This window comes from Rattus norvegicus, chromosome 3, assembly GCF_021556685.1.
Source record: "Rattus norvegicus strain SHRSP/BbbUtx chromosome 3, alternate assembly SHRSP_T2T, whole genome shotgun sequence".
NCBI lineage: Eukaryota > Metazoa > Chordata > Mammalia > Rodentia > Muridae > Rattus > Rattus norvegicus.
In genome coordinates, this window is record NC_141536.1 from 147,625,615 (window position 1) to 147,637,932 (window position 12,318).

At 45.2% G+C, this 12,318-nt stretch overlaps 1 pseudogene; it reads left to right on the top strand.

The window, feature by feature from the left end:
* The first annotated feature begins 837 nt into the window (after positions 1-837).
* Positions 838-960, top strand: LOC120102066 (small nucleolar RNA SNORA17; annotated as a pseudogene).
* The last annotated feature ends 11,358 nt before the right edge of the window (positions 961-12,318 follow it).

Genomic DNA, 12,318 nt, shown 5'->3' on the forward strand with positions numbered 1-12,318 from the left:
ACGCACATAGCCAAACGGTGGATAGAGCTTGCAGATTCTTATGGAAGAGTTGGCCAAAGGATTGAAGGCCCCAGAGGGGATATGAACGCTACAGGAAGACCAACAGAGTCAACTAACCTGGACCTGAGCATACATAGGCTTGACTTAGGCCTCTCTGCACTTATGTAGCAAATGTGCAGCTAAGTCTTCATGTGGGTCTCAAATTACTGGGATGACAGACTATTCCAAAAGTTACTGTGTATATATGGGGTATGTTCTAGCTGAGCTGCCTTGTCTAGACTCAATGGGAGAGGATGCACCTAGCCCCACAGAGATTTGATGTACAGAGTGGAGGTATACCCGGGGGACCTCTACCCTCTCAGAGGAGAAGGGGAGAGGGTGGGGGGAATTGTAGGAGAGGATGACTGGAAGGGCAGCATTGATTGGGATGTAAAGTGAATAAAAAAATAAAAGTCATTATTCCTTCTGTACTCTACAGTATTCAATACATCCATGCCTCAATTTTGTCCTGACTCTTATCTTTGCTCCACCCGTCACCACTTTCCTTATGTGTCTTGACAGTGCTAAGCTTTTTTCTCACCTGACCGCCTTTTCTTGTTTCAGTCTCCTGTCTATGAATAAAAACATGCTGACAGTCCTCAGTGTTCTCTTCACTGAGCCAAGCGCCATTGGAATTTGTCCGTATTCTACTGATGAGTTGAACGTGTCTCCCTATTCTAATTGTCTGTTCTAGTGTCTTGTTTTCCCACATTGAACATGATGTTTAGATCTGATTTTCTTTCTTGGACAGGACTATGTCAGAGAGGTTATCTTATTCTCTTTAAGAAAGTTGCATACCTTGCCCCTAGATGCATTGCAGGTGAGGCTGCTGTGTCACATGTAAATCAGTAGATGGCAGAGAGGAGAGAGGCTATGTCTATACTGACTTATGAACATCTGAATGATTAATAGGCTAACATTCCCTGAAAAAAATGTACCTGAGATGACCACCAGTCCAGTGCCAGGGTGTCTGGATATGGAGTTAGCTTGATACAACTACCAGTTAGGCAACACAGAGACTTGAGGAGGGACAGACCATGCCTGAGATGACCCCTGCCCAGTGCCAAAATGTACTCCTGAGATATGGAGACAACCCCAGACACCCAGAGACTCCAGGCACCATTAAGAGGAGCAAGTAAGTAGTAGAGAAACAGAAGAGTGATGGAAACAGAAGGGTGCAAGCACAACGAAGAGAGGCAGAGCTAGAGACTTGATGACAGAACAGACTGATGCGAGTAGCTGATGATGCCACTTGGGACCATGGTGGAGTTCTGGCCTGTGCTGCCACCAGGGGCCATGTCTGCTTCCATTGCCCTGCCTCATCAGGTATCTGTTGCCACCAAAGGCCAGATAGTCATCCTTGGTGTAGGCTGCTTGCCCTGGACATGTTGATGTTTGAAGGCAGTGCAGAACTGGCCCTGCCCTTCACCTGGGCATTGTGGGAGAGCTGGCCCTGGGGTCATGAGAGCACAAGAGCTGACCTCACCTCTAGCCAGCTACAGTGGGTCCTGCACTTCACCTGGGCAACACAGTAGAGCTGACCCTGACTGTAGAGTACATATGTGAGCTGGAGCTAAGGAGAGAGCACAAATGTGGCAAAATTGACCCCTACCACTTGTCTGCTGTGTGGTAACATAGGTAAAAGAGAGATGACCCACACCACCACCATCTTGCCACCTAGAACAGGCAGGAGAGGTGGCCTTGAGGTCATCAGAGCAGGAGAGCTGGCTCTACCCCTCATTTGCTGCCACACTTGGAAGGGCAGGCTCTGCACCTCACCTGGGCAGCACAGAAGATGTGGGTGTTGAGAGTGAGCAACCCTGAAGGCAAGAGTATGGGAGAGTTGGTCATGCTTCTTGTCTGTTCGGCAGTGGCACACATGAGGGAAAGATCCCCTCCTCTCTTACCTTGTCTCTCGATGTCTATGGCAGGCAGTAGAGCTGACCGTGGGTCATGAGAGTGGGAGAACTGGCCATGTCTCTCACCATCTGCAATGTTTGGAAGAACAGGCCCTATGCCTTGCCTTGGCAGCAGAGGAGAGCTGGCCCTGGTTGTGGAGGTTGCTGTTGAGGTAGCTCTGAGGGTATGAAAGTAGGAGAGACAGAGGGCTGACCAGTCAGATGCCTCTGAGCTCCACATCCAAGACATTGAATTTGCCCACCCCAACATTTACCCCACTTGATGAATTGCGGGAGTGCATGAAGAGGCTGGTCCTATAGATCTAGAACTATAGGATCTCCATGACACAGGGCAACCACAGAATATCCAAGAAGAGTCCCAGTGAGGTTTCAGTATCAATAGAGTAGCAGAAGCTGGAGGCCTTGTACCAGACTAACTAGCCATTACAATGAACATTTATTTGCACAGAAAGAAGTATGGACAAAAGGGTACACTGTGGCACACACTGACACAATACAGCTTCCCCAATGAGATTTTTCCCCCCTCAGTTGTGGGAGAGGTTGCAATGGCAAAGGGCAGCTATGAGAGGAAGGGGAGATGAGTGGGATTGGGGTGCATGATCTGAAATTCACAAAGACCAATGGAAAGTTAAAAAGAAAGAAAGAAAAAGAAAAAGGAAGGAAGAAAGAAAGAAAGCTGTACCCAGAATATAGAGCCCACCAGGGGAGAAGGGCCAATCACTTTTTGAAATAATAGTTTGGCCAGACATGTAGGAAGAGAAATGCTTGTGTCATGGAATATCTATCTTACACCGGATCATTGGTGAAGGCCTGTAGCATTTGCTATGTAATAGGTTGATGCAGATTGACAGGGTATAAAGGAAGAGTCACCAAGGATTTGTCAATGGCTGCCCTTAAGCCTCACTCTAGAGGGCATCTCTGAGTGAAGGACAGGAGGAGGGAACTGTGTTTACTAATACAAGGAGGCTCCATGCGAACCTCCTCCTATGTCCATCCTGAGGTAAGCTTGTCCTCTTTAGGCTGTGGCTATGTAAGAAAGATCTAGCAATGGACAGACATCAGCAGAACTGAAATGGTTATTACTGTGGTATGAGGACCCTGACCCAAGGACTTCCTCAGCACTTTGTCATGTTAGCTAAGCCCTGCACCTCACCTGATGGGGAGAACATGATAAAATGAAATCAGTTCATCCCACCTGAGTGCAGCACAGAATCATCACAGGGGTTTGTTGAAAGATAGAAAATGAAAATAAACTATGAAGAGAGTGGTTGGTTGATAATGCTTTGATTAATAACCCCCCTTCCCTACAAAACATGAACACACACACACACACACACACACACACACACACACACACACGTATAATCTCCTCATGTTAGAGCTTGGTCCCTAAGGTCAATGGAGTTGAACCCTCCAAGGGAATGGAACCCTGAACATTCCCTGCATCTCTGTCTCCCTTTCTCTGTCTCTGTCTGTCTTCCTGTTTATGGCATGCATTCAGTCCAACATGTGCTTCTTACATGATATAATGCTTCTCCTAATGGTTCAAATTATTGGGGTTACCTAATCTTGGATTTGACCTTTTAGAGTTGTGAACTAAAAACAACAACAACAACAACAAAAACAACAACAAAAAAACCCTCTCTCTTTACTGTGTAGCATCCCATGTTAACTATTTAGTTACAATGATATGAAATTACTACATTGACTGCTTTATGTCACAGCCCATGTTAGCTATTTGTTTACAATGATATGAAATTACTACATTGACTCTACTCTATGTCCACTAAGTTCCGCTGACTTAGCAGTAGGGCTAGATAAGGTGTTCTGAAAAGACCTTCTTGCATAAGCCTTTGGGAATTAATTTTGTGTAGAGAAAATCATGCCATGGTATAATTCACAAGGCAGAACATAGAAAGTTTATTTTTAAAATTTAATCTGGTGGCTGGGAGAAGGTTCATTTAGGCAAGTGTTTACCATTCAAGCATGAGGACCTGAGTTCTATCTTCAGGATCCACTTAAAAAGTTGGTGATGTGCTTATAATCCTAAAACAAGGGAAGTGGAGATGGATAGGCACAGGTGCTCAAAATCCAGCCGAATTGATGATCTCTAGGTTCAGGGAGAGACGCTGTCTCAAAAGACAATGTGGAGAGCAACCAGAAAGAGAACAGCTGGGGAGGCTGACCTCTGACATCCATCCAAATGTATGTAGGCACACATGAATACAAAAGTCAATCTGGATAATTACAGATTCAGATTCATTTTTAAAAGGTTCTTAGACAAAAGTAGCATATTGAACAGTTTATAAATATTACTGAAACAAAACGGGATGTTTCACAAAAGTAGGTTACTTTAAAGATATCTACTAGTAGACAGAAATATGGAGAAGGATTGACAGACAAAGACAGTACCTAAAGAGCCAGAGCCAGGGACACCTGAGTGAGATGATTCTTAGGTTCTGACTTCACCTGACTCACTGGCCCTTGGATTCGATCTGCATGTGACTTTGGCTAATGATGGAGATTTGTTTATTTGTGATTTCCTCAAACAAACACTTTACAAGTAGTTTTCAAATTGATAGTAGTAGCAGAATGTTGAGATTTGGTCTGTTGCTATGTCTTGTAATGCTAAGTGTGGGCACCCTAGACCTGGTTACCACAGAGATCACAAGGAGACCCAAGTGATGCTATGCAATCTTGTCCTCAACTTATTTTTGATTGGTAAATAAAGGTGCCAACAGCCAATAGTTGGGAGGAATTGAGATAGACGGTGTTTGGTGTTTCCTGCCTGGGGGTCAGAGGACCCCACAAGGAGAGAGAGAAGAAGGTGAAGAAAGGGGAGAGAGATGCCATGGGTTAGGAGTCAAGAAGACATGGCCTTGAGGGATGGCCAATTGGAGTTAAGAGCAGCCCAGATGAAACATAGTAAGAGATAACTCGGGGTTATCAATAAAAACTTAGATTCTAATAGCCTAGAGTATAGATATCTGTCCAGCTTTAGTGCTAATTAAGGCTTATTATAATAATAAAAGTTGTATATTTTTTTCCGGGAACTAGATTATTAAAGACTGGGTAGAAACCCCAGATTGGGATTAAATACATTCTACAAACACAGAATTCTTTTATTTATTATTTATTTTCCAAATGAATAGTCAAAACACCAAATGCACAAAACAAAGAAAGAATATTAAAAGCAGTAAGGGAAAAAGGTCAAGTAACATATAAAGGCAGACCAATCAGAATCACACTGGACTTCTCACCAGTACCTCACATCTTAAGTCCCCAGATGATTTTCCTTTAAGATGTCCCCTCTGCCCAGCCTCAGCCCCAGAAGTCTGCCCCGGGCTAGTTAAATCCTAGCTATTGCTTATCTTGGAAATCAAGGGAAGGTGAGGATCAGACAGCATTTATGCAACTTTGCTCTTTAAAGTGTCTTGATAGTCACAGCTTTCTGTGGTCATAGACCTTGGCTTGTGCCTTGGAAGTTGAAATGGAGGCTGGCTTGTGTGAAACAGCAGTTGGTGTGCACTCGAGAGTCTGGTGTACTACAGCTATCTTTTCAGACAGCTACCCACCCTTCTTCCTTTCTTTCCTATCACGCATCACCCACTCTTATCCATGGAGCCATTGTCTTAGCCCTAATATTTTTGCTTTCTTAACCTCATTTTCTGTAAAGGAATTCAGTTTCTGTGTCCTAAATTCTCTGAATGTACAGTTTTCCAGGAGCCAGTGCAAACTCTTGGGGAATGCTTACACAAAGTTCATCACCGTGTTTGCCAGCGCCTTTCGGCTCTCCCACCAAGCTTACTCAGTACTGTATCGCATTTGAGCAAGACAGATTTCCTCCAGAGTGGGTAAAGCAGACATTACCATTCCCATTTTACAGATGATTAAGCTGACTGCACTTAGGAGCCATCTCCCGTGGAAGCAAAGTGAACTCACGTTAGGCTGAACGCACTGAAGAAGTAGAAGAAAACGGAAACAAAGTTCTGCTGTGCCTCATTTTCCTGTGCTTTCCCAGTTAACTTGTTTTGTTTCAGGTCACTGCTGTGACCTGGATCTGTCCATGTTTGAGCAGACTGATGACCCTGATGTACTTGCACCATGCACATGCCGTGCACTGAAGGGCCAAGTGCACCAAATGGAAGACGCATCAAAAACTGTCCCAGCAAGAAAAGCAACTTCAGTGACGGGGGCCATCCAGACATCTGCAGAAAGTCTCTTTGACTTAAAAGCAGAGTGCCTGCCAATTCCATGGTTTTCCCATCAGAAAATGTCATCTTTCAGAGGACGGAGGGGTGATCCAGGTCACCGGTCTGCTCTGCTGGATTCTCACCAACACGAAGGCAGAGGGTGATTGAGTGGAGGTGACAGGAACTTTGGGAGAGGTGACAGAGTGAGAAGTTAAAAACCAGACACAGCTCGAGAACAGGGGAGGTGAATTTCAAACACCTGAGAGAAAAAAAGCGAGTGAGCTGGGGGTTTTAGGGTAGGTTTCAGACAGCATGGTGGCAGTGGCTAAAACTTATCCAGAGGGTGATTCTGTGTCTGCGAGTATTTTCTGTGACAAAGCAGGAGAGGTGACCAGCTAGGAAATTCTGTGATGAACTCCAGGGGAAGAGAGGTATCCAGAGAGAAACAAAAAATTAGACTTGAGAAGAGTGAGTCAAAGAGGTGGTGGGGAACCTACACACTGGAGGAGAGTTGCAGTAGGATTTGGGGGGAAGAGAGAGAGAGAGAGAGAGAGAGAGAGAGAGAGAGAGAGACAGAGAGAGAGACAGAGAGAGAGACAGAGAGAGAGAGAGAGAGAGAGAGAGAGAGAGAGAGAGAGAGAGAATATTATCAGGTAGGGGTGTATTATGGGAACTTTGGGATAAGGCCTTTGCATACCATTACTGAACTCTGAAAGAATAACTGAAAGAAAGGTGAGAGGGCTAAAAGGGAAAGAACGACTATCACCCCACATCTTTACAGACTTGAAAATTGGCTTTCCTGCTCTATAAATTATGGGCTTATTGTGGCTTCAAAACAAGAGTCTTTTGAGAACACACAGAAGAGAACATGATGGCCCCAGGGACTCAGTGGGTGTGCACCCAGACATCCTGTCAGGTTGCTGTCTAGCCTTTCTGATACCACCGTGTCTTGACAGAGGAAATGAGTTCGTGGTTTGGGTCTTGGAGGCCAGTTGGAGATCTGAAGAACGAGCTGTGTACCGATTTGGGATGAACTGGATCAATACGGGTTGGAAGGTGGGAGGTAATAATGATGAGAGCGAACACAGATGGGACATTTTCTCTCTGTCCAGCCCTGTCAGGTCTTTGCCATTTTCAGACAGTCCATCGCCAACGGGTTGCTGTCAGTAAAGGTCTCCAGAGGAGAGCTCTGTACTGGAGCCTTGCTTGTCCTCAGTCCACCTTTGCTCCCTCTTTAAAGGATGGCAGAGGAACCATGAGTGACAGAACTGTGAAAGAAGGTGAACAGCACCTTAGGTGACAATCAGAAGCACAGAGTTTGATGGGCAGCCATGGCAGACAGGATCTACTATGAGAAAGAGTGAAATTTTAGATAAAACTTCTCCTGCTTTCAGCACACAAACAGAAGACACACAGCCAAGTAGTCCCAGATATAAGGGGCTATGATTTTTAAATGCTGATTTGAGACAAAATAGAAAATTCTCTATGAATCTTTAAGCCTTATTAAAAGAGTTTTGTGATGTGGAGGTGACCGTTCTCTGCTAGGCACTAATTGTCCCTAGCTCATTGGTTATGACTGCACTGGGTTTTAGTGATAAGGGTGAGGTCACTAGTTACTCCTGTCACTTCTTTGGTCTTACCTCTTTAATGGTTTCCTAGCACACTTGAGTAATCACAAGTCACATTCTTTCCCAAGAACTAGAGATTGTTTCTAATGTCTCTACTCTGCATACACCTGCTCTTCCATTTCTTGTGAGTTCCCTCACTTCCTTCTATTGCTGATCTTCAAGCAGGCTAAGTGTATCCTCATCTCTGTCACCGACCCTCCCCTCTGCTAGACACACATCCCAGACATCTCTTGGCTTAGTCCTTCAGATGCCTTACTCTCTTCAGATTTTGCCTTAACTCTGCCTTCTTGGGAAAAGCCATTTCTTAAGAAGGGTTCAGTGATAAAGAATTTGCCTTGTTTGGGGCCCTTGGGTTCACTCTTCAGTGCTGGAAACCAAACCAAACCAAACCAAACCAAACCAAACCAAACCAAACCAAACCAAACCAAGCCAAGCCAAGCCAAGCCAAACCAAACCAAACCAAACCAAGCCAAACCAAACCAAACCAAACCAAACCAAACCAAACCAAACCAAACCAAACCAAGCCAAGCCAAACCAAACCAAACCAAACCAAACCAAACCAAGCCAAACCTCCCAAAGCTATTACCTTATCTTAAAGATGACCTGGCCACTCTCAATTCAGGATGTTTCATTTTACATCCAAACACAAGGCCCTACCTGACATTTTTCCACAAACTTTATGCACTTGATACTGTCTGGGTCTTTAATTAGAACTTAAAAGATGGAATGTTTGGGTCTATTTTTGGAATTCTCTGTGTTTTTGTTTGTTTTGTTTTTCTCTCACTGTTCTGTGAGATGCTATCTATATAGAAAGTACCATTTAGCTGGGCCTTGGTTGTGCCCACCACGCCTTTAATCCCATCATTCAGGAGGCAGAAGCAGGCAGATCTCAGATTTTGAGGCCAGCCTGGTGTACAGAGTGAGTTCCAGGAAACCATGGCTGTACAGAAAAACCCTGTTTCGAATCTCCCTCCCCAGGCAGAATTGTAGAAAAGGATCCCGAGTTCAGCAGTTCCTAAATAGCTATAATTGCTGTCCTCATCCATGGTTTCAGTATGGTAGATGAATATTTATCGCTGATCGCCAACAAGTAACTCCCTTGGAACCCTTGCCACTTGATGACAGCACTAGGCACTAGACTGGAAGGATTTCCTATATACTGGAATCTCCCTCTCTTTCCCCCTCTTCCTTCTTTCTTCCCTCTGTCCCTCCCTCACTTTCTCCTCCCCTCCTTTATTGTTTTAGTCATGTGTAACAGATAACAGCCTAGTGTCAGACATAAGACTGTCTTCCCTGGGCTCCTACATGGACACATGTAGTTCATAGTTCATAAGATACCTACACAGATGCCTCATTCCACATTACTGGGCTCCAGTGGTCACCCCTGCTTTGTCCCAGCCCTTCCAGATGTGCAGTCTCACTTGGAACTCCATCCTGTGGGTGAAAGGCACCATTGTGGACTTTAAGCAGAGGGCTGATTTTCAAAGATTAAACATAGAAGGATGAGATTATACTAGAAAATACAGGGATACATGTGTTCCTCTTAGCAGAGGCATAGCCTTGGAGAAATCACCCAATCCTATCCACTCTTAGTCTCTTTGGTCTTTAATACAAAGGGGAGGGGGTAATGATAGTTATGTATTTCATGACTATTACTTGAATTCATTCAAAAGACGCATGCATAAGAAGGTGATTGTTGTGCCTGGCATTGGGGGTGTTCAACAATGATATCATAGCTCCTTTCTTTGTGACACTTGACACTTTGTAGAAGGACATAGGAGTTACAGGATCGGTGCAGGAGGACATAGGAGTTATAGGGTCTGTGCTCCTGAGGGTCATGATAAGGTAGCTCTGCTACAGATGTCCTCCGGGCTAAATGGAACCAATCACTTTCTCCCCAGAGTCCCTAGTCTTTGATTACTTACTTAGTTTTGGTTAGGGGGAGGTCTTCTCAGGCCATGGGCTCCTGTTTCTCATTTAGCATTTGAAAATCCATTCTGGGAGGATTTTCCCAGCTAGGTCTAAAGTAGGGACCCAGAGCCTTGAAGCACAGGGGAATCTGGATACTCCGAACCCAGTAATTCCATCGCCACAAATTCTAGCTAAAGCCCTGTTCTTGGCCTGGCCCCACCTGCCCAGCTGTAATTAAGGTCGTGTCTACAGCTTCATAGATTAGAAGGAAGGAGTAAGGGGGGTGTCATCAAGTCATAATTTCCAGAGTCAAAGCTCTCCCCCCATCATGTTTTCCCCCCTCTTTATTTTGGAATTGGCAGTAGATTTCCCTAAAAGTAGGCCATGGTGTCCTTTCCTAAAGTTCATTACAAGTGGGCAGGGAGGCCCCGCCCAGGCTGCCAAGGCTTGGATGCTGGTGCTCTCCGGAGGCGTTTCCTGCGCGCATGCTTCTGGCCAGGAGGCAAGGGTTTGTCATGGAAGGGTTTTTGCTCCCTCCTGAACCAGAGTGTTTAGTAAATAAGGGGCCGTTTGCACACATTTGCACAGCCCGCACCACGTTATTTTTAATTGTGTGCTGTCTGTGCACTCGTGCGTTCTTGGTGTAGGAAATTGTTACAGACGTCAAAGTTGTTTTATTTTGGGGTCTTGGGGTTTGACGACTGCTTTGGAACTGCCAGTCTCAGCCTTTTTTTTTTTCCAGAGTTCACGGAGCGGAGCGAGACTGTCGTCTGTACCTCAACTGTTAACATTGCTTTCTTTTGAATAATCATGGGCCTGGCCCGGCAGTTGGACGCAGAGGATTGTGTCCTTGAAGACACCCCAGTCAAGAGAAAGACTCTCTACGGAATCCCAAATAGGTTAAGGAAAGAAAGCCGTGTCCCTTACACTCACTATGCTTTCCCGATGACCACTGGATAAAGACTCAGTCTAAACATAAACACGACGGGGCAATTTTGAGAAGAATTTGCATAGCAAATACCCATCACTTGGATCGTGAAGGACCCCATTGATTGGACCAGCACAGAGTAACTTAGCAGCAGAGCCAGGAAGTAGGTCCAGGAAATGAAGCTGCTGCAGCTTTTGCCTCTTGATGTCTGGGACCTTGCCCTCTGTTCTCTACACCCCACCCTCCTGGCCTGCAGGCTTACTGTTTACAGGTGTCAGCATGGCTTTGAGTCCTGAGAGCCTCCACTGGCTAATGAGAACTATACAAGTGGAATTTAATTTGATTTGACTTGAATTGGGAAATAAATTCTCTTATGTCGTTTTAAGTTCTATGTAAGCAGTTCTGTGAAAGGTCACAGTTTTGACCAAATTAGCCCTCTCGTAGGCATTCTCCAGAAGAATATTCTGGAACATCATCTGATAAAAGACTAGGGAGCTTGGCTGAATCGTGACATTAACCAGAACCACTGGAGTTTAGTTGCCCAAAACGTAACCCATAAGGAGAGTTAGGGAGGTACTGTGAGGGAGCCCACATCTGGGCTGATCTTACCCAGTCCCTGCTGGTGGTGCAGAGAAGTGCCCTTAAATAAGTTTATTTGGTATTTTGGGCCAGGGGGTAGGCAGGCTGACTACTCTGCCTGCCAGGAAGGGGGTTAGATTGGTCATGAACACTCTATCAAGACCTCATGGCAACCACACTTCAGTTTCCTCGGGTTCTGTGCCAGCCTGTGCCTCTGCCCTTCTTGCCTGAAAACTTGTTTTCTAGGCCCCAAGTGGAGCAAAATCACGACAGGATTCTTCTCCAAGAGTGGAGAGAACACACTGCTTCCTTCTTTCCAGCATCCTGATGTGTGAGGGGCACCAACTGGCATCCAGACCTTGAGCCACCAGGCAAACATACACGTTCTCATGTCTGCTTAGCCAGTAAGAAGACAGCAAAGTTCCTTGCCAGCTACAGACTTGTGTGTGAAGGAAGAGGCTGCAAGACAGAGAGACGGGACAGATGTTAACTGACAGCGGTGTGCCTGCTGGCACACGGCTGGTTATTGATTTGTATGTTGAGTCTTTTGTTTTGACTTTTAAACAACAATCAATTCTTTTGCCAACACCCTAGTTTCAAGAAGGTAGATGAAAGTTAAAAACAAAAACAAACAAACAAACAAACAAACAACTCCCCCAAACAATAAAACATAAGAAGCCTTTAGGTATTTGTTTCCTAAGTCTCAGTGATTTTTTTTAAATCTCTCTCCGTCTCTCTCAGTCTGTCTCTCTCTGTCTCTGTTGTCCACCTGTCTCTCTGTCTCTCTCTGTCTCTCTCTGTCTCTCTTTGTCTCTCTCTGTCTCTCTCTGTCTCTGTCTGTCTGTCCATCTGCCTGTCTCTCTGTTTTTCTCTGTCTCTCTGTATCTGTCTGTCTCTCTCTGTCTCTGTCTCTCTCTGTCTCTCTCTGTCTCTCTCTCTCTGTGTGGATGTGTGTGTGTAGGTGGAAGTCAGGGGACAATCTCAGGTGTCACTCTACACCTTCCACCTTGTTTGGGACAGGGTGTCTTATTGTTCTCTGTTCCCTACACTAGTTGGGCTGTGAGTTTGCAGTAATTCTTCTATCGCCACCTCCCATCTCTTGGGAGGAGTCTCCTAGGAGC